This window comes from Mustela nigripes, chromosome 15, assembly GCF_022355385.1.
Source record: "Mustela nigripes isolate SB6536 chromosome 15, MUSNIG.SB6536, whole genome shotgun sequence".
Taxonomy (NCBI): Eukaryota; Metazoa; Chordata; class Mammalia; order Carnivora; family Mustelidae; genus Mustela; species Mustela nigripes.
In genome coordinates, this window is record NC_081571.1 from 49,377,707 (window position 1) to 49,403,542 (window position 25,836).

Sequence of the window (25,836 nt, forward strand, 5' to 3'; positions counted from 1 at the left end):
AAAGCATTTTATTAAAAATGATTTTAATTCTTAAAATTTCTAAAGATCAAATTCTTATAAATTCTAAGATTCTGTAGATTTTCTCCTATATTTTCTTCTAAAGGTTTTGTGGTTGTTGTTGTTCTTTTTATTCCTTTGTTTATTTTAGTTTTAACTCATATTTAGTTCTATAATCAATTCTTAATTAATTTTTTGTGGGTGCTGTGAATTAAGAGCTGAATTTTCAAGTTAATATTCAGTTTTTCCAACACCATGGGATTAAAGTGTTAATACTTTCCCCTTTGAATTAACTTGACACTTTAGTTAAACATCAGTCAAACGGGGCACCTGGCTGGCTTAGTCATAAAGTATGTGACCCTTAATCTCAGGTTGGGAGTCAAGCCCCATATTGGGTGCAGAGTCTACCTTAAAAAAAAAAAAAAAAAAAAAAATCTATCAAACATATCCATGTGGGTCTATTTCTGATGATTTAGTATTTTCCTTTTATCTTCATTCAGTTTAGGTAAGTTTTGTATTTTTTAGGAATTTGTACATTTTATCTACTTATCCAATTTATTGGTTCACTGTGCTCTCTTACAATCTTTGTACTTTTGGTTTCATTGATTCTTTTTTTTTTTTTTTTCTGATTTCTGTTTTAGCTATCTCCACTCTAACATTTTTAAAAAATTTTCTTCTGCTAGCTTTAAATTTAGTTCACTGTTTTTTTCTCCTTTTCTAAAATATAAAATTAGGTTATTGATTTAATTTCTTTAAGTGTAGGCATATATAGTTTTAATTTCCTTTTTCCCCTGAGGACTGCCTAAGTTTATTCTGCTTATAGTTTATTGAATGGATGTGTAGATTCATGTATTTCATCAATTTAGGGGGGTACTGTTTGACCATTATTTCTTCAAATATTCTTTTTTGCTTTATTTCCTTTTGATACTCCTGCAATGTATATGTTGATTCATTTGATGGTATCCCACGTGTCTCTCAGGTTCTATTCACTTTTTTTCATCACTCTTTCTTTCTGTGTCTGACTCAATAATTTCAACTGTTCTATCTATAAATTTGCTAACTCTTCTACCTGCTCAAATTTGTTATCGAATGCCTCTAGTGAATTCTTCATTTGTTACTGTACTTTTTAGTCCCAGAATTTGTTTGTTTCATATTTAAAATTTCAATCTCTTCACTGATACTCTAATTTTATTCACACATCATTTCCCTGATTTCTTGTAGTTCTTTATCTATGAATTCCTTTAGTTATTTGGTCTATTCCTTGAGCTATTTAGCTATTTGAGTTGTTTTAAAGTTTTCACTTAGTAAGTCTGACCTTCTTTATTTTCTGTCAATTTACTTTGCCCTTTACACATTTCCCATTTCTTTATATGCCTTGATTTATGTCTATTGAAAACTGGGCACTTAACTTAGAATATGGTAACTCTGGAAATTAGATTTTCTGCCTTCCCCAAGCTCAGCTGACTTTTCAGGTGGTGAGGACAATAGTAGTCTCCCTGTCCAGTGACATCAAATTATTCCCATAAAGACTACATTCCTTGCCATGAATAGCCAGCAAAATCTCTGCTTCCCAGCTTGTATTCAGCTAGTGTTTTGACACAGATATCCTTGAATATTAGGAGCTAGCAATTAAAAAGGAGCCAGTCCTTTCATATTGGCTTTGGTCTGGGTCACTCATTCCATACTTAGTGGCTTGCACAGAACCTATAGATCTGCCCAAAGTGAAAACTTAGAGTATACTCCAGTATTCTCTGAGCATGTGTTTTGGCCAAGGCATGCGCATGGCTTTCTAAATTCTCCAATGTAGATGCTGCTTCTGAGTATTCTCATTTCCCAGAGAAATTCCTCAGTTTATGCTCTAGAGCCTCGGGTGCTCTGTTTTTACTGAAATCCTTTTCCTCATGCATATGAACATTGTTAATTTGGCTTATAGTGTTTTTGAGCAATGCCCACCACTAGAGTTCCCAGCATGGTGACAGAGAGACAAGATAAGTACTTTCCATTGTCCTTCAGACAGACCTTGGACAGGTTAGAACAGATGTACAGAATAATTTGCAAATAGTTCTGCTTTGTTCTCTCTGAAATTAGTGGGTTCTCCCCAGAAATGCAAAGATCTCCACAGCTGTGGTGAAGGGTGGGACAAAGGCAGGTAAAAACAACAAAAACTGTTCCTAAATCTTTAAATTTACCTTTTTCTTGACTCAGCATTTGCTTAGCTACTATAAATGTTTTGACTATTTTCCAGAGTTCTGACAAATTTGCTTCTGACAGTTTCTGTTTGTTTTTTTCAATGTTTCCATAGGAGGAGGAAAACTAGTAGCTGCCTTCCACAATTTTACTGTCACTTCCTTTATGTCTATTCTTGAAGTGACCATTGGAAATGTTGTGTTGAAAAGGATTATGAAGCTAAGGCAAATGGAAGAAAATGTCAAGATCGAGTAGCTATGTCTGTTATAAAAGAGAAAAAAAAGTGTTACAGCAAATAGTCCACAAACTTACCAACTCTGGACAAACCCAAATAAATACTACATCACTTGGTCAACTATAATCCAGAAGAGCACCACGATTACTGAATTACCACTCTAGTACTGACTGAAGGTATTTCAAACTACCTGCACATGTATATTCTCATGAGTGTGTATGGTACTAACTCATAAAGGTACCTTTTTCTCCAAGGAGGAAATGTTCTTAACAATGTGATGTGGTAAATCAAGAGGAAAACTTGTCATCAGATATACCTAGATTCAAATGATAGCTTTACCCTTTACTAGTGTGTATTTAAGCAATTGGCTCAATTCTTGGATTAAGTAAGCTTATTTCTAAAATTTTTTATTGGATTTGTTTTTAATTTTTTCAACAGTTTGTTGAAAACAGGAAGCAAGATATCTGTGAACATGCTTTGATCTACTAACGTTATGATGATTATTATGCCTGCTAGAGTAATTCTAGCCCCAGTCAGGCTACTGAGAAGGTAAGTAACAGGAAATACTGAGGTTGCTCATAACTAGAATATCAGTGCTCATGTATTTTTATCTACCCCAAAGGATCCCAGTTTATATCCATTATCCTAGTATATAAATACTGTCCTCTTTCAATGTTAAAGTATCCTGATTTGGATAAGTCACACAATAGTACATTGATCTCCTAGAAAGAGTATCAACAATAATTTTCTAGTGGTCTGGTCTGTCAGGGAAGAAAAGAGCAGTATCTTTGTACTAGAGAATTCATAATAAATATATCTCTCATTTTTCTCTATGAATTGCCTATTGCAACCACCATTCTTTTCTTCTTCCCTAGTAGGAAAAAATCTATTTTCAATTGGGCATATTGCTACCAAGAATAAAAGACAAAATCCCTAAATCTCTTGGAGCTTAGTCAACCAGAAGACTATGTTTTGAATAATGGTAAAAAGTATTGATGGAATAATTAGTTAAGTTATTAAAGAAGATGATTCAAATCAGAGGAACAACAACAAAAATGATGTATATGGGTGGGGGGGTGCTTCCCAGTTTCTCTGCTCCATTCAATAGTTTCCCTCTTGTGGTTTGTCATATAGACATGATAATCAGAACCATGGCAGAATCTTTGAGCCCTCAAGTGAACTTAAGGATACGTATCATTCACTGGAATGGTACACAATAGAGAACGAGACCAGGCTTCCTGATGGCAATGGGTTCTTACCCACCAGCCCTGGACTACTTAGAATATCTAAGAGAGAAATAATTCATGTGATGCTTAAGTAACTACTTAAGTAACTACTTTCTGGGTCAGACTATCACAATTCTAATTTATATAGAATTTGTTAAATGGGCATGAAAATTAAAATATTGGAATCTGAAATGTCTCTCTATTAAAGAATAAAATTCAACTGAGTAAATTTTAAAAATCTTATTGGCTTCATGTAGCAGTTCATGAATTGAGCAGCATCCAATCTAGCAATAAAAAAGACCTCTAAAGAACTGCATGTGGCAAGGGACTTTAGAGGCAAAAGAAAAGCGGGAAAAAGAAAGTTCTACTGGGCATTTGCTGATTGGTTAAAACAGTATTCTTTACTTTATTTTCTTGTGTAAACGGGAAGTCCTAGAGCTGGGTCGGGTAACGTGGACTGAACAGACAAGCACTGATTTGTTGATCTATGTCTTCCTTATTTGGAAGAATCAAGCCTAGAACCTTCATTAAGTTTGGTTCAGTGACATGGGGTTTAGCATGAATATCTCCATTTAGGGTGTAATCTGATTACTCTAACACCACTGATATTATAGGCTGGGAACCTGGCAAAACTTACAATTCAATGCTAAAACATTTGGTCAAACTGCCGCCTGCCTTTCTTTGGAAAGCAGACAAAATGCTGTCTGGAAAGCAGACTAAATGGCTTTAAGGGAAAGTGTGGGAAAATTAGAATGTTGTCTGGGCTGGCTGCTTTTTACTGTTTTCAACAAAGTTCCAGGACTGATGAACTTAGACTTGATCCAGCTTATCTGCAGGCAGAGATGTTAAGGTGTTCTCTCTATTCGGCCTACAATCTAAATGCATTAAATTTGGAGACTTTTAGGATTAAAAAAAAAAAAGTAGAAGAAGAAGAAAAGGAAAGGAAAGGAAAGAAAGAGAAAAGAAAAGAAAAGAAAAGAAAAGAAAAGAAAAGGAAAGAAAAGAAAAGAAAAGGAAAAAAAAGAGGGGGGAAAAAAAAGAAGGTAACTTCTCTATGCTCCAAAGTGAAGCACTTTTAAGTCTATTCTGAAGAAGTAGTATTGCCAGGAGATAAATTATGGGCCCCAAAGCTTTTAAAAAGGCTTTCCATTAATAGTTCTCTATCAGACAATGGGAGGCAGCTAGCAGCAAAGATCAGATTAAGTATGTTGTCTTCCCACCCAAGTCTATTCTTATAAGTGGTCTCAAGGCATTATCAGGCTTAAAACCTACCAGATCTGGAAGCCAAAAGAAACTATAAACTTGGACTACAGCTGTCTGTGACTTTAAAAATTTAATACCTGAACCTCTATGGGAAGGAAATGGGCTTTAGAATCTTCACAGGCTCTATGAAGAGACACCCTCTGCCTAAATTAGAAAGAGCCATTGACAGTTATGGGGAAGGAATAACCCCTTCAGAAGCCAGGGTCTGGAACAAGGGAACATAGACAACATGGCAGGAGAGTTTCTCCAGAAAACAGACGTTGAACAAACAGGTAATACAACCAAGGAACCCATTCTATTACCAGGTTAAAGGACTTCACTATTTGTAACTAGCAGGATTCCAGCATTTTGATGAGCTAATGATACTAGTGTTTTCTACCCTACATTTGTTCTAAATGGAGTTTTTATGCCATTCTCCCTGCTCCTTCTTTTTCGGGTGTGTATCAAGAAGATAAACTGTTTTTGTTCTGTTCTGTTTTGTTTTGTTTCCGCTTAGTAAGTCAGCAAACAATAAAGAGCTACTGGATCTGATAGAGAATCAGCAATCACCAAGAGACTTTGCACATTGAGCTAGATGCATAACTGAACAAGCTTCCTTGAAACTATCTGTGGCCGTGTGATTAAGTTCCAGGTAAAAAGTTGTAAATGATTTAGTACTTCAGTAAATTTCTTCAAAAAAACATGTAGACTTTCTCCTCTTCTTATTCTATTCTTAATAACTGGGAAGCACATGGGATGATTAAAGCTCCAGCAGCCACCTTAGATCAATGAGGGCCATAACTAACAATGGCCAAAGAGGTAGAAGACAATAGGGGTTGCCATACCAGCTCCAGATTATTTGAAAAAAAAAAATATATCAGTTTCTCTTCTGTTAAGACATCATTTTTAGTGTTGTGTGTGTGTGTTTGTGTTTACTATGATCAGCTTAATCCAAAGAATATATTCTCTTATGTGATTAAAACAAAGAGGCAAGGGAATGTTTCATATGTATCCTGAGGAGCTATATTCCAAGCACCTTCAGTGCAATGGCCTAATTCAGAGAGATTGCCTTGATCGTTTTTACATGCTCTTACTGTTCTAAAGGTATTTATTTTACCCAATGACAAATATGTAGTAGTTTAGTGTATATGATAAAATAAATTTTATATTCATCTTTTAAATTTCTAGTATTTTAAGTGGATACTTAATCACATTGCCCTCATGCAAAATACAGTTGCCTATGTTTACTCTTTTCTTAGCCTCTCAGAAACTTCCATAGATGGCAGTCCTACAGAGTTTCTTTATTACAATATATTATGACAAATCATGGGTACCATATGCCATGTAATGCTGTACAGATTTCTCTCCCCAAGGATCAAGGTATTTTTTAGCCCTCAAACATGGCTTTTTGGAAAAGTGGTTCTGGGAATAATGGGAGGGATTCAAGAAGGCCCCCTTGAACTCTTTGAGTTCAATGAACTCATCAGTTGTTTTCCAATCCTGATTTCTTCTCCCAAGGTTGTTATTCAGGGAGCAGACTATAGTAAGGGCATCTGCAGGAGCCCCTCTATGACCAAGAAGCCTTCAATGTTGAATCTGTGCTTTCCGAATAGCAGTCAATGGCTTAGGCACCTGGTTGTATTCTTTCATCCATATATCCATTCATCCATTTTATTTCTTCATTCATACATTGTTCACTGACTTCTACTCTATGTTGGGTCCTTTGGTGGGTTCTGGAGACATCTGAATGAATTTAACAGGCCCCCCACATTGGATATTTAGTCTAGCAAGGACACTATGAAGCTATCGCCTTCTTGGAGCCTAAAAATAAACCCAAGAAAGCAATATGATACACTTTGGTCTGCCATGGAGATAGCTGCTGTATCTAGATTGGCCACAACTGCTCACATTTACTCCCAGTTTGTGGTGTCAAATGAAGGAAGAGCTTCATTTCTGCTAGATCAAATTCAAATGGGAGATTATCAGATATGCATCCCATAAATCTGGCATTGGGATGTTTGGAAGTACTGTAAGGTCAATAAGGAAATTAAAATTGCCTATAGGTCCTAAATTCTGAAACCTGAACCTGGACCATGTTAGGGATGACCAGACTCCTCCACTCCCCATGGCCCAAATCATTCCACACATCATTAGAAGCCCTTAGAAACCAGCTGTATGTTTTTGGTAGAGGAGAATGAGACACCGAACCCCTGAAGGATTGAAGTTATGGATGTTTGCTGCAAACACTATGATCTCAGCCAAAGATCTATTAAGAAAAAGAAATTTCTTGGTATAATCATATTATGATGACAGTAGTGACAAAGCTCTTCATCTATGGGGGTTCATGAGGTGAAAAATTCCATTATGACCTACGTTACACTGGTAAAAGTGACATGGAATTTTAGCAGCTGAGTCCCACTGGGACATTCCTATATGTTGTACCGCACAATTAGGTGTGCTTGTGGAGAAACGTGTATGTTACTAGAAAAACAGCTCTCACAGGAACATTGCACGCATTATACCAGCATTACACAGATAAGCAGCACTGGGCTCTGCTTTAATTTGACATCTGCCCCCTCTCCCAAACAACTGGACTAACCCAGGCATATCACTCCAACGCTGGTGATGTCTCAATCTGTGAAAGAGTGAATTTCTGTCACTGTCAGCTGTGAAACGGAGAAAGGTGATTTTGCTGTGACCCACATGAGGAAAATCAGATTATGACACAGCTCTGTTTCGTGTTTGGTGGGATAAAGAAGGTGAAATATATAATGATCACATTATGACTATAGTTGACTAATAAGACCTATATTTAATTAAAGGAAAAAAAAAAAAAAGCCTTAGTAAAAAGAGTTGCATCATCCAAAGTTACAAATCTCTTCCCTAAGGTAATCCTCATCCAGTGAGTGATGAAAGTTGTGGTACAAAGGCTTGGTCCCCTTTCTTAAAATTCAGAATAATTCTGAAAGGCCATCTACAGCTGTAGTTCCCTATGTGTGTTCTGCTGAGACACCGCATTGATCACATCACAGTTTAACTTTTCCTACTACCCAGTCCTGCTTTCCTTCCTCCCTCACATGCATTAACTTCAAGAACACCTCCCAATAAACACCCTCCTGCATGCGAACCCCTGACTCTGAGTCTCTGTCCTCGAAAACACAAAATCAGACATTATTTATATGTGCAGATTAGTGTAATTACGTATCTTTGTCAAATTTGTATCTACAGGGTATACTTGTAACAGGGAATGGGATTAGACTTTATTAGTTTAGCATTATGTGAGTTTTCAGTCATTGACATAAATCCTCAAGACTAGTGCATAAGAACGATCTGAAGAAGATCAAACTATCAGATACATATTACCGTATAACCAAGCACCCTACATTTACTGATTTTAAAGAACAATCGTTGTATGTGTCATGATTTTATGGCTGGACAGTCCTTCTGTTGACCTCATCTGGGCAAACTCTTGTGGCTGCAGTTAGTAAGGCAAGTAGTATCTGAGCTCCAGCTGGCATGACTGGACTTCTCTCTCCATGTAGCTCAAGGAGGTGAGGCTGGTCTTTACATGGTAGGATCAGGAAAACATTCCAAAAAGGTAATTGCCATTCCAAAGCACTTATCAAAATAGGCTTGGTTCTCCTTTGCTGATATCCCATTGGTTAGAGCAAGTAACATGGCCAAATCCAGATTCAATATGGAATGGTATTGTACAAAGTCACATGTCCAGTGAGGTGTGGTTGTGTGCGCTCTCTCTCCCTGTGTGTGTGTGTGTGTGCGTGTGTATGTGTGTATGTGTGTGTACACATGTTAACTTTTATACAGGGTTCATTGAGTGGCTTTGTTGTTTTTAAGTTATACAGACACATTCACACATATTTGTTTGGTAAGCAAATATAAGCTTGTGAACTTGAAACTATTATTATCCTTGACTTATTGATGAAGAAATTGAGGTATGTGGAATTAAGCGACTTGCTCCAGGCATAGAGCTAAGCAGAGGAGAATATGGGATTTGAATCCTCATGGATTCACCCTAAAGATCTGCACTGTAGTTTTGTCTCTCTGCTCCATATCTTCCCCCTACTGCTGTCCCCAGGGTATGGGGGTAGAGAGTGTAGTAGTATACTGTCAGATAGGAAGATGGAAGGGATTTTAGAGGTTATCAAGCACTTTGCTTTATAGATAATTTGGGGACCTGGAAATATGAGATAATTTTCCTCAACTCATGCAACTAAAGTCCTTTACATTATGGGGCACAACTTTTCCGTCTATGTCAGCATATTGAAATAAAGGTTTGGAAGATTCAATTTTTTAAATCTACAGATGAGCCCGAATGGATTCAAACTCTGCCAAATCATGAAAGGTAAAGATGGATTCTTTTCACCATTAAAGAGCACCAGAACTAGAAGATGCCCAATGTAACATAAAAGATAAAAGGGATTTATGCTTTGTACTTTACACAGTTGGTAGTAAACATATGCAAGTCATTACCCCAAAAGGTTATACAGTCTGAAAATATAAATAGGTCCAGGAAAGGCTTAGATAAATTCATGAGCTGAGTTTATAATGGGTTACCAAAAGGAAGTTAGGGATCACAGACTCCCTGAGGTTCGGCTGTCGAGGGCAACTAGCATGTTTTCCTGAAAAACATCAAAGAAACTATGCTGGATCCCTTGAGTTGATATGACTCAATATGACAGTTATACTCTCATATTCTTCCTATATGATCCCTGATCCACGTAATAGCATTTATCTAAAGACTCGGTTAGTCCTCATTCATTTACTGTACAACTATTTCAGAAAAATTATTCTTTTCCTTTTCCATCAACAAAATACCAATGCATTTCTTTCACAGACCCTTCATAGTATCATGGAAAATTTTCTGTTTTCTGACTTCTTTCTACATCCCATTTTTTTTATATCAAACTCTTTGCTTTTTCCTTTTTCAGCTCTCTTAAAATTGTTTCCTTTACCTCCCTTTCATCTTTATTATTTTCCTCTTTCCAACCCTTTCATCTCTTTCTAGCCATTTACCTTCAACCCTTTCTTTAAACTTTATGATACAGGAGATATATGTCAGTAATCTGTTTTTGACTAACTCACATTCTTTATTATTATGAAATAAGAACATGATCCAGTCAAATCTCAAAGTGCATAAAAATAACCTTAGAAAAAATTGTAAATATTATAATAAAATAAATACAAGAGAACAAGAGCAAGCACGTATGCCAATCCTCCACTTGTATAAACAGTTTCTATTGAGATAACATAAAAAAATGTTCCAAAAACAGAAGATCTAAAGTGATAGTTATCTTAGGTGATGTTTGAAGTGTAGCCTTATAGAAATGTTTTTGTTTATTTAGAAAGAGACATTTGCATGATGAAATTTACCTAATACTACCTGTGCTACCAGAATATGTAAATCAGTGAGGGGTTTTGGATCAAAATTGCTGCTCTGAAGACAGTTTATTTTCTTTTCAAAATATATTAGTAATTTGAAGTACATTCTAGACTCAAGTTATTTATTATAATTTTTAAAACATTTATAATCATTTCTGATACATTTAATTTCCAGAAAGTATATTCAAAGGTCTATTTTCTATCTACACTACTTTGTATCACTTATATATGTGTGATACATCCTAAAATATAATGCAAAGAAAATCAAGTATTTGGAAAATTTGGGTCTGGTTCAAAGTAGCCCAAAACAACATCACCATTATGCTGGAATTATTAAAATTCTATCGATAAGCTATTAATAAGTTCACTTTGCCATTAATTTTCCACTGCTACTCAACTGCTGTAATATATCCTAGGTGACATGTACAAAAAATCTTCTAAATCTTGGTTTCTGTATTAGAGTGACTGCTTTTTATTCATACATACCTTTCAGGATTTTTTAATTATATATATATATATATATATATATATATAATATATATTATATATATATATTTGGAATATTTTATATTTTATATGTATTACTATTCTTTAATTATTCTACATTTAGTGCCTGCTATATATTATAAATTGCCCTTTCCTATAATGGCTACATCAGTTAGAAATTAAATTCCAATATCACAGTCACTGATGTCAACATTCTGTTTTATTAGTCCTATCAATTTCTTATAACTCCTCTTCAACCCTATCATGGAGGACATTTGGATTTTCCCTACCTAATTGTTTCATGCTTTGTCAAATTCAAAAAGCAAACACTCTGCGATAACTCATGATACCTAAACTCTGTTAAGCCAGAAACACCATGAAGGAATGGTGCTGCCTATAATCTATTCTACTGAGTGTGCTGGCAAAGGAATCTGGCTTTTCCACAGCAAAATGACAGTCTTAAGGAGCAGTGCATAGTGCCTGCCATTGGCAATGCTGGATGCAGTGTCTGCGGCAAAAACCATGTGATAGGGTTTCTGCTGAAGCCATTCTTCAATATAATTTATGTCTTTCTGATAGGGTAGCCCTCAAGTCTGATTTTCTGGCTCTGAAAGAGGTCTGTGAATTTTCTAATAAACTTTATTATATTATTTCCTTCTTATACTAGCTAAAATGGATTTTACTCTTTGAAGGTAAGGATTTTATCTAATAAACTGATCAATAAGTTAAGTCCTTTAAGGATGATAGGAGTATTTTCTGGATCTCCTTTCTCTTCAAAGACTCCAGTCTATCAACTATTCATCTCAATTGCATCCTCTTTCTACTTTTATACTCACTCTGTAAATCCAAACCATGAATCAATCTAAGCATCTGATTTCTCCACTCCAAAGCCTGGGTAGATGAAAATGGGCAAAGAACTCACTCAATCATTTGGAACTATTTGTATTTAAAAAGGAAAAAAAAATAAAATTAATAATAAAATACAAAAAAATAAAAAGGAAGAAAATAGAGCTAAACTATCCAAGTTACATGGTCGTGTGGACAAAACTAATGGCCACAGACATAGGGTAGATAGATAGGTGGATAGCTAGATAATAGATTAGCTTTTTTTTTTTTTAAACAGTCACTCCTGCCTCTTTCAGGAGGATTCCATGGAGGCTGGCAAGTACATTTCTCACACTTTGATGCCATTGGCTTTCAGATGTGGTTGAAGTTTCACTGATGAAATAAATTTGCTCAGAATGTGAGGAGAGAAGAGAGAATGTGAGGGCAATAATGCTAGTTTGCTGGCATGTATTGTTTCTGACTCTTCCTAATTCAATGGTTTCCTTAATTGGAGGCAGGGACTTCCCTAATCCTACTGAAGCAGTGATACTATAAGAAATCGAAGCTGTTTGTGGAGCCTATCCTTCTAGCCCCTCAAAAAATTCCAGGTAACAATTTATCTTTTAAGTAGGTAAAGTGCTTTTTATAGTGTGGAACTGAACCTTACCCAGTATGGTATGGTCGTGTTTGTGTGAAGTACAGTGTTCTCCAATCCTAGGCATCTATTGACATTTTCTTGGGTGCTGGTGACAAACATCATATCCAATTGGAAAAACTGCACTCTTTATTTATTCTGACAATCCATTAGATTATTTTTTAAATGAATGGTCCTATTACCAAAAGAAATACTCACTGGCATTCTTGTGGTTAAGTTTTGCAGAGTAAATAAATATCTTAATTACTACATAAGTTCCAGTTCCACTAAAGTAGCAATAAAATGATTATTATATTATTGATATAAATGTGCAGGGCCAGAAAAGAAGAGAAGAGACACGAGCAATTAAGAAATTTCAAAATTCTGGAAAACTGAGAGTGGGAGAGTATGTGAAAGAATGACAATGATTCTAACAAAGAAAGCTGGTGCATAAACAACAAGTTGTACCAGGATTTACACTGCGGAATCCTGAACAGCCCAGGATTGTTGCCAACAGCAGGTGTCTGTGAAGGTAGAGATTAGGGACTGAATCAAACATGGGGACGGGGGGGTCCACAAATCTGTGAACAAACCTCCACCAGGTGCCCTCCCTTACTTAGAATAGCAAGATGACTACCTGGAAGAATGATTCCTGGGGAAAGTAAATCAAAGAATCTCAGGTTATAGAAAAACCAGGCACAGTCGAAACCAAGAGTGAGGTATGATATTGAAAACAAAGGTGCTAAGAGAAATTATACTCATCAAACAGTGAAATCTTGGCTTCTTGTTTCCAGTCAATTCCCAGAAACCCAGATGTTATAAGCAAGACATAGCATGCCATGGAGAGTTCCAACTGATGAAGCTGCCAGGTTCAAGAGAGAAGTTCCACAGGTATGTCATGTAAGATTCTCCAGGGAAATTCTCCACCTCTTGTCCTTATCAAGAAGTCCACCATTCAACAATCCCACTCACACATGATCTAGCAGCCATCTGCTTAGATAAAGACCAAAATAAACAAGAAACAAATGAAGAAAAAATGTAATGCAGGAAGTTCAAAACTCATTACCAACTATAAAGTCTTGAGAAATATAAGAGATGTAAGTATAAACAAGAAGTGATTATAAAAAGAAAAAAGGCATGTGTTCAAGTAGAGACTCTTGGTAATTAGAAAATAAAATCACAGTAATACTTGGAAAATTTCAATTGAATTTTCAAGAGAAATTTGTGTGTTTCCCAAACTGATATATATATATATATATATATATATATATATATATATATATATATTTTTTTTTTTTTTTAAGAAAGCAAAAATATAGGAATACTTGAAACAGCTGAAAAATTGTTTGGAGGAATACTGTCAAAAATAATGCAAAAAAAAATTCTAATGCACAAGATTTCTAATTCGGTAAGGTTCGCTGAGTGGCCAGATGAAATAATGGAAATAATCGATATTAAGGAAGAGCATGAGAAATACTACAGCAATGACAACAACAAAAGTAGAATCAAAAAACTTCCATGATTAAGGAGTGGGTAGGTGGGATAAAAACAAGTAAAAATTTCTGGGGAGAGTAAAACATAGATAGTTTGGAACTATATATGTTCCAATTAATAGCAACCTGGCAACTAAAAGAAAAGGAAAAATGCCTTTGATACAGTGAATTAGCTCTAATAAAAGAAAAGTTTCCATTCAAATACGAGATTAAAAATTATTTTCAATTAAGTTCTCAAAACAAGATATCAAAATTCTAGTACACTCTTTTCAAGATGCCTCTGGATGTATTTCTCTAAAACAAGAGGGAAACAAAGCAAGAAGAAACAAAGGATCCAATTAAGACAGAGGCAACAGGATTTCCTAGTGAAAGAGATGCCTGGGAAGATAACGGACAAGCTCTTGCCAGCATAAATGGAGACCAGCAGGTGTAGGGAAAAACATCATGTACGGACATATAGACACACAAGGAAATAATAAATACCTTATGTGTTTTATCATATAAAGAGGATTTTTTTCAGTTCTTTTGTATAGTGAAAGGATGAATTATTAATGTTTCAAAATACCATCAAAGTCTAAAATGAGGCATTTTTAACTCCAAAAAACAAAATTTGGTGGTATGGGAGTTAATTTACTTTAAAGGTAATTATCCAGTGCACTTGTGGCAAGGGGAGGTATATAGTAGGTAGTGGAAGATAAGAGCTAAGTCACCATCTACCATGTTACAAATCAGATCATTTTAAATTGAAAAAAATCTATAAAAAGCATTACAAATTCATTATTTGGAAATATGGAGCTTAATATCTGAAGAAACATGTGGAAATGTTATTTCCCACATAAAAAGTGATTTGCTTGGGGAACTAGAAATGGGGATGTGTGGAGTGTTAGGTTGCTGTTTTGCTGTATGCCTTGTGTGTGTGTGTTTGTGTGTGTGCGTATTTAAAATGTATGTGTGTGTATATGTATACACATATATTTACATACTCAATATATATCATTACTTATATACACATATTGTATATATACTTGATAAATATACCACTAAATTATATACAATAAAAAATACAGACAGCAAAAGACCATAATAACGCCTTAAAATCAATCCTGTTATCCCCATTTTGCATAGGAAAAACTTGAAAAAGTCAAAACCTTAGCCAAATATGTGGCAAAAGCAAAATTTATATTCAAGTTTTCCTAAGTCTAGGGCCATATACTTCCTACCCCATTACACTTACTCCTTCAAAATTATGATTATTCTTTGCCCAATTTCCAGTTACCAGCTTGGAGTCCAAGCCGAAAGCATATTTGCTTAGTGTTTTCTCAAGGACATGAGCTGAGTCACACACACTTCTGTTCTGTTCCTTGTAGAGTATCCCACAAGGGGCTGAGAGAAGTGAGGAAACCTGGAGCCATAGAGTGAAGGAAAGCTTTGTGGAGTGTTAAGGCATGTCTAGACGAGGCGTGAGAGAGAGAAAATGGAAATATTTTATTTATATTGCTTTAATTTCTAACTTCTAAAGTATCTGAATATGCTCATAAATGTGATTAATCCTGACCTAAATGTTTGCACAATATCTACACTGATATTTAAGTAGAACAAATATTCTTGCATTTTTTTTTTGTTTTTATGCTAGAGGGAGAAAAATGAGTTAAAATAATTTTTCCACTATAACCTAAGGAAATTCTCACTAAAAAATGTGATAGAGTCACATATATTAACCTATTAATATCAGAAAATGTGATTAATGTAATAATAAACAGCATGTATCAATGCAAATAGAACCACTTAAAATTGTACTACCAAACGCATTTTCTACTTCAAACACAAGGAGTTTCCAAAAGTTAGACATCTATTTTTTAAGGCTTGCTTATTTGTAATACAAAAAATATATATGTACTCTTTTCCAACATATTATTAGTAAAAAGCAATTATCTATAAAGCTCATATGCTCTTATCTGTGGCCATGAATAATGAAAAGTAGGATGTCACAGACCAGAGAAACACATATCTCAATATTATTCTTTCTTGATCAGAACATACATGAAAATGTTCATGATTGAATGATTTGATGGGCTTTTTTTTTTTTTCCCTGCCACATTTTTTCATTTGCCCAGGGCTAAAAAAAGAAAAAAAAAAAAAATCTTTAGAAGCAAGTAAAGCTTCCACAGTTCCCAAAGTTGTGTGATTCTCTTTGGCTATTGCTTTAGTCCCCAACGGCAAAGAACCCATCCTTTATTCACTTGTATGATTCTTCTCTGTAGTTCCTGACATCCTTTTAATGCATTTTCTCAGGGACCACAAGAATGACATTCCTCTCCCGATCTTTGTCATTGTTGTTTAAAGTCCCAGCTTCTGCCACAGCCTTTTGTAGAAAGAAGATTCCCTATCCCACAGCGACATTCCTTCCGTTCTGCTCAGTATCACTTGGAGGCGGCCTCCGTTCCTCAGTATATTCATCTTTCTTTGGTCCAGATCAATAGATCATTTTAAATCAGTGCACTGAAGACTGAAAGACCACCTTTTATTGCAGGCTGGTAGTTCAGACGTAAGAGAGTGAATGATTTCTTGGGGTTTGTGGTCCATAATTATATTAACCTTGGTCCCACACCAAGCTATTTGAAACTTCTCACACCTCATTACCAGTCAATGCGTCCTTCTCTGTATAAGAATTGCATTGTTTGACTTTGAAAGACATGTTGTTAAAATCCCTTTACAGGTTGGTGATGTTTCTTTAGAAAGTGGAACAAATTTCATGGTCAAAGTCAAAATTTTAGCACCCTTTTTATCACAAGGATATCTAACCCTGTGAATCCCAGAACAGTCTATATTGTTAAAACTGAGTTAGAGAAAAAAAAAAAAAAAAAAAAAAGAAGCAAATTGTTTTAACCATTACCATATTAATAATATGCTTTACACTTTAGCAAGTAACTCTATTATACATTTGTGTTCAGTGTTTTCTAAATTAAATGTATCACCTCAAATTATAGAAAACTAGTAACAATCATGATTGATTGATAGATTTTTAAATCATTTTGCAATCAATAACCTCAATCCTGCCTTGAGTTTAAAAAGAGAAATAGTTTGGGGAGTGAGAACTTTACTAATGTGAATGAAATGGGTCTATCTGAGATATTTCCCTGAGACTGCATTGGACATCTTTGAAATGGATTGAGTAGTTATGAATCTAGCCTAACTAATTAAATTCTCGCTAAACAAACAAACAAAAAACAAATAAGAAGAAACACATTATATGTATTTTACTAAGCCCTATGAGGTAATTGGCTTGTCTACAGTTTACAAATAAAATAGATGAAAGATTATATATTTGATTGCTATTGAATGATTGAACAGTCTAAAGCCAAAAGGTTCTCTTTTTGCTCTCAGAGGAATGCTGGAAGACAAAGGGGGGACTATATAAAGTCCCAACTGTTCCTTTTTATGAGAAAACGGTCAGACAAAGACTGGATAAGCAAAAGGGCAATTGTTTGTAGGGAGTATCACCCAGGGAATTCCTTTAAAACACAGTGTATTCGCTCAGCCTGAAAGACCGTGTTTGCTGTTTTACTAGATGGAGTTAATGATTTACCCTTCGAAGATCAGTGACAAATCAAATCAATGTTAGGGTCAAAATTAGAACTCGTATAGTTTGAAAATTTTTAGGTCATGAATTATCTTGAAAATATAAAAGGTAGTATACATACTTACAAAAACTTGGGAAAAAAGGACAGAAGTCTAATTAAACAAATTAATCATCTCTTAACTCAACATTTCATTAATTATCCAAATCATCGCTCAGATATCCAGTTTCCTCGATAATAATAATAAGAGTCTTAATTGTTAGAACAAAAATTTTCCGAGACATAAAAGTCATATAACAAAATAAAATGTCTCTGAAATCATCACTAAAAGTGGATATTTTAATTCATAAAATTTTCTAATTAACCCAAGCAACATTTATGCTTTAATTTTCATTGTATTAACAATCACTGTAAAGTATCAGGCTAATTTTATTCCCACGTAAACACATTATATTGAAACATAGTTTTAAACATCTTGCAGGGTCCTGGGAACATCGTACTGAACATAATTTTTCAAACTACAGCCCTACAAATTTAAAGCATATATATCATTTGGAGCATATTTTAGGCCATAGAAATGTTTACTTTTAATAATATCACCATCAATGAATTAATACCAGACTTAATATTTTAAGTTTCCTTGTTCAATTCTGGATTAAATTTTCACTCTTTTTTTTCATAGATATTTTATGAAGCTCAGAGTATACATATATGAAATTGACCTGTTGAAGCAATTGTCATCTCTTTCTGTATTTAAACATCTTAATAAGTACTATATCATGGTTTGATAGATACCGTCAGGATGTCTACATTAGCACAAACATCTGTTTCCTGGCCCTTCAACTTATCCCTCCAGCTTACATATTACCAAAGACGACTAACATTTTTTAAACACATTACTTCTGCCTATTGTAGACTTGTCCACCTTTCACAATTTTATGTTTCTAACTTTTGTTAGTGTCAAATGATGTTTGGACTTCTTAAGAATTTTGAAATAGAATGACGTATAGGCTAATAATGCTTTCTCTCAGGCTCTCACACGGTGGCATAAAACATGGTTGTTTGCCATCTCAATGGTAAAGTAGCCTAGTATACACACAGAACACAGTAAACACTTTGAAATAAACAGAAACTTTTGGTGTAACTTCCTAAGGCCTTTGTTTATCACAATGGTTTACAGAATTGTTCTCCATTTGCCTACAGTATTTAGAAAACAAAGAACAACTACAGCTACATATTTACTCTCAGCAGCTGTTAGATGATGCAGTGCAATCTTGATTCTGAAGTATTTACTATCTAATGGTTCTCCCTAGTCAGCTTGTTGGGTTTAGCAAATAATTAATGGCAAGGGAATTCTGGGGGGGTACTCTGCTCTTGATATGCCTTTCCACTACTGAGAAGTGTTACCATTTTCGATGTCACTCCCTTCTCCATTTTTAGGTAGTAGAGGGCTGTGGAAAGAGCACTGAACTTGGAGTCAAGACACTTCAGTCCAGTCTCATCTTCAATCTGCTGGTTAAACAGAAGCAAATCTCCCAGCACCCTGAGGATCACCATCCCTCTACCGAAACATGAGTATTAAACTACATGAACTCTAATGTACGTTCCCTTTATTTTCAGAGGGAAAAAAATGTTTTATTAAACATATTTGTACATAATTAAACAAATGTTTAGTTTGGTAAAATGTGCATCACTCTCTCAATTTTCATAATCTCTTTTACCCTAAAAAAATAATTTATTTTTGTTATATATAATAGTCTTGATTCATAAATTCAGACATGTAAGAATTGTAGGGTTTTTTATTGTTAATATTTCTTTTTGACCCCAAATTACCATTATGACACTTCCATGACTCTGAAAGTCATTCTGTTTCCCCATTCTGAAGTCTTATCTTAGGCAATACCAGTTCTTGAGAGGGAGGTGTCAGCCATAGGCCCAATTAAATTACCACTCAGATATCTTTTCCTTCTGACCTCACTTCTCCTTCAGTTTTAGAGTCTCTGCTGATTTCATGTCTATGCAGGAGATGAAAATCTTTTATGAGCTTCTCTATGATTTTCTCAGTCTAGGATACCATGCTGCCACTCCACTGGAGGTGGGGATGAGGGTGATGGAGGCGGTGGGGCAAGAGGTTGCTGCATCCTAACAGGCACTAGGTCGCAGAAGCTTAAAGAACCGCAGGGATCTCTCTTTCTCCCATCCCTCAGGCCCAGGACACTATTTCTAATGAGAGCGGACTAACAAACTCTTTCGTTGTATAGTATACCAAGAAACTGTCCTTCCACAAATTCCTGTCTCTCTTTAAATCCCTTTATGTATATACTTCAAGGTCTCCAGAAGAAAGACATTTGACTAGCTTTAGAATTCCAATAAAGCATGAATGTTTAAAATTTAAAAATTAGGTAATGGGTATTAAGGTGGGCATGTGTTGGGATGAGCACTGGGTGTTATATGCAACTAATGAATCATTGAACACTACAACAAAAACTTACGAGATACTATATTCTGGCTAACTGAATACAATAAAAAAAATTAAAGAGAAGCATTAAAAGAATAGAACTATAACTTTTAAAGCAGTAGAGGAGAAAAATAAATTAAAAAACCTGAACAGTCCAAATAAGGCAAGAGAAAGAAAAAAGAGGAGCAAAAAATGTAAGACATGTGAAAGCAGAAATAAAAATGGGACATAAATACAAACATATTGTAAATCATAATAAGTACAAAATTCTACACATCAATACTTAAAGCTAGATATTATCAGGTTGGATCTCCAAAATTACATTCAGCAATAAACTATTTACTAAAGATAAAATCAGACATTAAAATACAAAAAGAAGGGATGCCTCTGTGGCTCAGTGGGTTAAGCCTCTGCCTTCAGCTCAGGTCATGATCTCAGGGTCCTGGGGTCGAGCCCCGCATCAGGCTCTCTGCTCAGCAGGGAGCCTGCTTCCCCCCTCTCTCTCTGCCTGCCTCTCTGCCTACTTGTGATCTCTTTCTCTGTATCAAATAAATAAATAAAATCTTTAAAAAAAAAAGATACAGGAGGATGAAAGTAAAAACTTGGGAAATAGATATTAGGCAGGTACTTTAGCTAACTGACTTGAAACATAATGGACTTTAGGCATATACATTACTGAGGTACTAAAAGAGTCATTATATAATTGTTTAATGATTTCTAATGAGGAATTGAAATAATTAAAATTATTAAAATAGGGACCTAATAACGTGAATTTAAAATATGTAAAGCAAAAAATTTAACTAAAGGGAAATTAAAACTTTAGAATTGTAGTAGAAATTTTCATACAACTTGTCATTACTGGATGGATTAAACACATAAATATCAGTATTAGAAGGTCTGGATATAAAAATTAATAAGATTGACATATTAGAAACTATGATCTCTGTGTATAGTAGTAATAAGAAAATTCACATTCTTGCAAGCACATATGAATTATTTACAAAAAATTAAAAAGCACACACTAGCTCAGAAAGTTCATATCAACATCAAACAATGAGTCTATGTGTGATTAAGTTATGCTGAATTATAAATCAATAAAATTCCATCCATTGGAAATTTTAAGCATTCTAAATACATCATGGTTTAAGAAATGAAAATGGTAATCAAACATTTAAAAGAGAATGATACTGAGACTATTTCAAATAAAATAAATCTTATAGCGCTTAGCTAAAGTAGTACTTAGAGGAAAATTTATAGTATCGAATCCATGTTTTGGAAAGAACAGGAACAAAATTAACAAAATGACTGGTTTGAGAAGTTAGAAAATGTACAACAGAGCAATCCCTTTGGAAAAAGGACATTAGCGTAGTAGTAAGAAAGAAAGAATGGAGAAGAACAAACCAAAAGCTGGCTCTCTGGAAAAAATAGAAAACCTTAAGAATTGAGCATTTGTCTAGAAATATATGGGGCATAGAAACTGATGCTAGAAAATGGGAAGTCAAGCCTATACCTATTGAAGAAAATGAATCAGAAGTTAAAATTCTACCCCCATACAAGTGTCAGACACAGATGAATTTATGGATAATTTTTAAGAAAATAGAATACAGATAATTCCCAATGCATAGAAAAAATTAGAGAATAGAAAAAGAAGAAAATGTGCTAATACATATAATGTTAAGAGATTATTATGACATTGATACTAAATTTAAGGATGGAGAGAAAAAATAAAAATAATAGGATTTTAAATATATATGCATATGTAAATACTTATGCACATCTACATATACATATGTAAATATGTAAAATTAAAGAGGGAGAATGTTAAAAATAAAAACAGTAGGATTTTAAATATAGATACATATGTAAATGTAAACTTACCAATGTAAATATGTATATATGTGTAAAAATAAATATATGTATGTAAATAAAGTACTAATTCCATGAATCTAACAATGTAATTTATTGAATTGACATATGCAAAACTGGCATGTCTCAAAAACATCATATTAAGTAAGCATAAATATAATTTTATCAATGTTATCAAATTAATGATTAAAGAAAATTATTTCTATAAATAGAGAGTAAAAGCCATATACATATATATGCAATGTAACGATATCATTATATTGTTATGCATTGTTAACTGTGAAAGTTTAGAGATATTTTCTTTAAAATAAAAAATTATATAAAAAAATAAAAATAAAACACAGTTGACGAATTTATGTTCTAATATATGCTGTCCAATATAGTAGACTCTAGACAAGTATGGCATTTAAATAACAAAAATTTAATAAAATTAAAAATCTAAAAAAAAAAAAAAAGTGAGGTAGATGTTTTACATCATTTTTTTAAATCAACATTGTATTTAAAGTCCTAGGCATTTCCTCCATAAGCCAAGCAGAGAAAGTCAATTATCATATGGTTTCACTTACTTATGGAGCATAAGGCGTAACATGGAGGACATTAGGAAAAGGAAAGGAAAAGTGATTTGGGGAAAATAAGAGAGAGAAATAATCATGAAAGATGGTGGACTGAGGGTTTTGGAAGGGAGGGGGGTGGGGGGTTGGGTGAGCCTGGTGATGGGTATTAAGGAGGGCATGTATTGCATGGGGCACTGGGTGTGGTGCATAAACAATAAATCTTGGAACACTGAAAAAATAAAATAAATAGAATAAAAAGCCCTAGGCAATGCAATAAAGCAAGAAAAATATGATATGTAAGGACATACAGATACAGGGAGAAACAAAATAATAGAAAATATTGGAATATAAAACACATATACATGTTCATTATATATACATCTACATGTATGTATGCATGTATGGTTGTTACATGGTAAAGTGAGTTTATAACTCTGTAAGGAAATGATGCATTGTTCCACAAATTAGAATGGGACAATTGGTAATGCATTTATAGAAAAAATGTGAAATAATACCCTATAAGAAATTATGTATAAATAGAACTTCCTATTAGGATAAAGAAATAAATCATGTAGAAAAGTTTAAAAAGAAAATACCTTTTATAGAACATACACAAAAATTGATTTTGCAAGCAGCATATGTAATATTTCACAAGATATTTTAACAATACCTAGTAGCTGAAAATGCACACACATTTAACAAATCCACTTTGAGTTATACATTCTAGAAAACCCTCACATGTGTACAAGGAGACTTGTGCAAGAGCGTTGACTGTAACATTTATTAGCCAAACAGCTAAACAATTTAAAACGTTATTTGATGAGAGAACAGATGAATACATTTGTCCTACGATCACTGGAATATTAAACAGCAAATACAACATACTAGTTCTATAAGTATTGATACGATAAATCTCTAATACATTTTGATAAATAAGAAAATCAAGTTTCAAGTGATATGATATAATTATAGAAATCAAAAATATAAAAATTAATATATGCTATACAGAGACATGTAATTTTGTAGTAATAGTTTAGCATGTTAAAGGGAAGAACACACATGTAATTCAGGATATTTGTTTTCTTTTAGGAGTGGATAATGTGGAATAAAATGAAAAGAATCAATGCAAGGCCCTCTCTAATACAGGTTTCCCCCGCTATCTGAAAGTTCGCTTCACACCACTTCACTTTTACTAAAGACCTATCTGACTACCTGTTTTCACTAACAGAAAGAATTGTGAAGAGGGTTTTTGCTTTTAGTAAATGGGAATTGCTTCTTCACTTTATAGCATTTCAGTTTATGAACGTTTTCATAGGAACACTCTTGGTTTTGAATAACAGGGAAACCCCTATTTATTTCTTAAAAATCTAAATTTTGAAACGAAGATGACAAAATGTTCATCTATCTGGTGGGTATAGAGGTGCCTCTGTACATTCATATGTGTTTGATATATTGTATAATTAAAATAGTTTAAAGGCTTATGTTTTCAAGTATACACAAGAATGTTAAACCAGCTTTTCAAAGACTTTTCAAGAATTATTAGACCATGAGAGTCATATTTGGTTCCTCAAATGTTCATTGACCCAAATTAAATTACAAATACCATTGCTTCAGCCTTCCATTCAACCATACTCTTTTAGTGTTCTAGTAATCAGCAGGTTAAAAGAAGACAAGCTCCTTCCTGCAACAAGTATTCTCAGAGTTCCAACAAAATGTAACTTGTTATAAAACCCAAGCTGACAGGAAATGTGAACAAAGAACACTAAATTTATTTTAGGCACTGAGCATATGGGTCAATGCTTATTTGCATGACTGTCAACAAAACAATTCTCCTTTGTTGCTACTTATAACTTTCATGTATTCGCTGCCTTTGAATCAAATTGAATCTACCCTTAGTCAATCACCTTTCTTCTCTATCATTATCAATTAATATTTTTGAGCCCTCTGAACCTGTTTCACTTTGTATTGAATTTTCCGATAATGAGATACCAAATTGAGTCCTCACTATGTTTTAAAAACTTGATATAGATCTTATCTGTCGATGTCTTTAAGAGCAGTACAAGACTTGCTACTCTGCCTGGCTTCCTCAAGATTAATTCCAACCCTGTCCTTGCTTAAGTCACTCTGCAACTGATCTGAGAGCACGAGTTTACATCCTGGATTAATTGAATATGCACCCTTAGGTTTGCCTCATCAGCTTTAAGGGTATTTGTTACCACAACAAGTATACAAACACTGAAGGGCTGAAAGGGATTTGGAGGCTGATTTGGAGGCTGAACATTTGGGGGGAAATTTCATGGCAAGTAGGATTTATGGATAATTTTACAAACACTATCTCTGTATGCAATTCCAAACGCCAAATGGATAATTTTGTGCCGTATTTCCTCTTCTGCAAACCATCAAGAACTACTGCCCACTGTCAAGTTTATATTCTGTCTCAAAATGTTCCCATCTTATATTTTGGCTGAAGACTCTACAACACGTTCAGAGCCCTCATCCCGAACACAAATTCTCAACGCTGTTTTCTGGCTCTATTTTTGCACATGTATATTTAGCAGAATGCCAAGCTTTATAAATAGATCCTATCACCTAAACTGAGGTTATATTTTATTATTTATATTTTATTGGACTGACTATAGAAAGTTCCTGACAAATAGTAAGTACTCAATTAAGGTTAGTGTAGCTGTTATTGCTATTGTTGCTGTTCAGTTATTAGTCAAACCTGAGAACATCGTAAGGCCACTGACTTGTCGGCAAGAGGCAATTTTCAATTTCACTGTAATCTATATTCATATGTACATTGTTTATTATGAGTTTTATTTTAGAAACAAATATTTAAAAACACATTTACTACTCCATAATAAAGAATTAAAGAAATAAAAATAATAGTTTTCAGAAGTTTGTTTTAATGCTTTTGTGCTACACAAAGACCTAAGCTCACCCATTTTAGATCTCCATAAAGATGGATACTACTCTTGTGCCAAAGGAATATTTGTGCAAAAAGAATACTTCTTCAGCCTGACCTGAGAAGTCTTTATACAGAAACGTAAAGAGAACTAGGAAGGTCCTTAACTTCTCAAGATTTTTGGAAGGCCACTTAGGGCTCACCATCAAGAACAAAAGCTAAGGTTTCCATTTTTCTATCTCCAGTAGTGCGTAAACCATGACTATAAGTAACTCTTGAGCTTTGTATCACGACGACTTTAAAACATATGTTACCTATTTGACTATTAGAAGTTAAAAGCTTTAAAACTAAAAAGCATATATATAAATATATAGGTATATGTATGACCTGAACAGGTGTGTGTGTGTGTGTGTGTGTGTGTGTGTGTGTTTATAGGGTGGTAAGGGTCAAGTTGTTGAGAAGGTTTTGTGGTCAGCCTTCTAGATAGAAAACTTCAGCGAAATGACTATGGCTTTCAAGAGAGAAAAGCAGTGGCACAAGAAGAAAAGAAACAGCTGAAGAGTCAATTTGCAATTGAGATAAGACTGAACCAACATGTTATGTTTGATTAACTTAAATTAAATTAGTTAACAAACTCCCAATGCTCAAAGGGTGTGTATTGTTTTGGTTCCATGTATAACCCCGCATTTCCAAAAATTCTTTGGTGTTTTCCCATATTTATGCATAGGTATGTATGTACATATGTGTGTG

The 25,836-nt window shown here is 34.2% G+C and overlaps 1 long non-coding RNA gene across 4 annotated transcripts; it reads left to right on the top strand.

Moving 5' to 3' along the window:
- Positions 1-380: 380 nt before the first annotated feature.
- Positions 381-18,981, top strand: LOC132002734 (uncharacterized). Of its 4 annotated transcripts, XR_009399987.1 has the most exons (8): positions 381-502; positions 2,300-2,595; positions 2,858-2,968; positions 5,405-5,539; positions 12,117-12,206; positions 12,568-12,764; positions 13,027-13,123; positions 18,744-18,981. It is a non-coding gene; the product is annotated as an uncharacterized LOC132002734 (long non-coding RNA). The 4 variants fall into 4 exon arrangements; XR_009399989.1 differs by lacking the exon at positions 12,568-12,764; XR_009399990.1 differs by lacking the exon at positions 12,117-12,206.
- Positions 18,982-25,836: the final 6,855 nt, after the last annotated feature.